Source organism: Nymphaea colorata, chromosome 5 (assembly GCF_008831285.2).
Source record: "Nymphaea colorata isolate Beijing-Zhang1983 chromosome 5, ASM883128v2, whole genome shotgun sequence".
NCBI classification, from domain to species: Eukaryota; Viridiplantae; Streptophyta; class Magnoliopsida; order Nymphaeales; family Nymphaeaceae; genus Nymphaea; species Nymphaea colorata.
This window is the reverse complement of record NC_045142.1, coordinates 21,225,550-21,228,050: the sequence shown is the minus strand read 5'-3', so window position 1 is coordinate 21,228,050 and position 2,501 is coordinate 21,225,550.

The following is a 2,501-nucleotide window of genomic DNA, read 5'->3' as shown; positions in this document are numbered from 1 at the left end:
GTCAAACAACTTTTCAATCTTTTTAACACCCTTCGTCATACAAAGAAATTCATCTATTTGAAAAACATTACAGTATTTGGATTTTCTGATTGCTGAAAATTCTTGTCAATCGATAATGTGAATGATGATTATATATGTGGTATATTTCACATAAACAGAGATAGGAATTGGAGCCGTTTATTTTTCTTTGTTATCTTATTGGTCCATTCTTTTGCACCAAAGATCTTACCTTTTCTGAAGGAACTGGAGCTACATCTCATGTGCTTCCATGCCTTTTTGGTTTTTGAAACCTTGAAAAATTTACAGATTCCCTTTATTAGGGACACATAAGATTCGTTGCCAAAAAAGGATAATGGTAACCTCACCTAACCTATAGTAATAAAAATACATGTCCTACTGAGACTTGTAACTTGCTATGCTCTTTAGTAGCAGGCCCTGACTCACCCTCCTCTAAAAGGCTGATTCATTCAAGCCAACATGAGGGTCCAACCACATTGCATTGCCAGCATCCACTGAGAGTGAATTTTTTAAGGTCATCAGTCTTGAAGTTCCTCAGTAGAGATAGGATAAAAAAAAAAGTCAGTCTTCCATAACCTTTTATTAGCCATAGGTACTTCTGAAACTCAGTTCCTTAATTGTGGGAGGGGCACTTTAAAAGGATGTCATATTTTCTATAACGAGTCAATGTTTCCCTATAAACAAGACTTATTTCATTGAAAGTTGTAATTGGTAAATGAACAGTTTCATAGTTGATTATTTTTATATTAACATGGAGAAGTAGCCTTAAATGACATTATATTTTCCAGTCTTCATTAAAATTGTGAAACAGACAGTTCTAAAGAAACTTCTTCAGTATTTCCTGTGGACTTCTTGCTTCCATTTGCATGTGCACTGCACCTTATGTTTGCCTGTGTGACTGGTTGAGTTTCAGTTTGGGACTGCATTCTAGGATCAAGAGGTTGGAAAGGCTGAGCCGGTGGAAACATTCAGTTTTTACCTACTAGTTAGCAGCTTTTCATTTCACATCCTTTATTTTTTATATTTTCTTCCACAAGATCTTTCCTTTCTGATCTTTGTGCAGATAATAGTGTAGGCCAAGGGTAGGATGGGCCTTCTGGTCACTTGCTGAAATTGGGTCATTAGAAAACAAGTCCTGAAAATTTCTGGCTTATTCAATTGCTTTGAATTTCTTGAGAACAGTACTTGCCATGAATTAAAAAAAAAAACAGTCTCAAATAATGTCATCTACCAACAAATTGGATTTTGAACTAGATTTTTGGCCATCTCAATTAATGTTCAAAACATGTACATCTATATGTGATTAAGGTACATTGTTTGTTAGAGATAACTTTAGACTGTTTGTGTGGCTGCAGATGTCATGATGAGTATAAGAAACATGGTAAATTTGACATGGTTTAATTCAACATACAACCTTGGTTAAATCTTAACATGTTGTTGAGAAAAAAGTAAATCAAAACAAAAACAGAGCTAACATGAAATATGAAAATAGAAAAGAGGCAAGTGTCAATCACAAAACAGAGAGGGGGGGGGGGACACTTGAGTGATAGGAGGCAGCTGAAGTGGGCGGTTGCATGCTTGCTTCAAATAATAGTGGTAATATGTGCTTCTTTCATTGGTACAGGTTACGACACGATTTACCGGTGGAAAAAACAACCGTTGAAGTTTTATAGCAGTGAAGACATATATGGGTGTTAACATTTAACAATCACCAGTATACATACGATTTAACGGCAACAAAAATCTACCGTAGGGCATATATACCAGCCACAAAAATCACTGGTATGGATAAGTATCCACACCTTTCTCCTAGCAAGTTTCAGTTCCAATCAATCAAAGGTATGTCTGGCGGGATCTATTCCTTACAAGTCAACGCACTAAGGGGAAAGAAAATGCAGCCACATGTTGAAAGACATCATTCGAAAGATGAAATCAGCCCTGAAATATAAGTATTATGTTGCTTTCACTATTACAATTTCCGTCCATCAAAAGGTGTATCTATACATCAAGAAATCATGGTGATTGCCAACCAAAAAAAAGAAGGCAATTTCACCTTTCATGATGTTCCCAGCTTTCATACAATGAAGAACAAAATGATATTCTTCCTTTGGCGCTTTTAATATCCACATTCAGATTAGTTTTACATGTTGGCTAATTCTTTGGCTTATTTTTACAGGTTGACTAATTATTTTGTTTTATTTCTATCCAAGTATCAGACTTAAAATTAATTTTAGTTAACAAAGGAAAAACATCCTCAGTTTTTGTGTTTGCAGTTTTCAACGAACAAGGAATGATCCTTCTGGTTCTATATTCTAGTTCCTTAATTTTTATGTGCGAGAATTTTCCACAAAATTCTTCGCCTTACAGGCAAAATTCCATAATCAATCCTGCATGTTGCCACATCAAAAACCCCGAGATACTTTTTTACATATATATCTCGCTTTCAGTCATTGACATTTTTGAAACAGTACTCTTCAACTTGG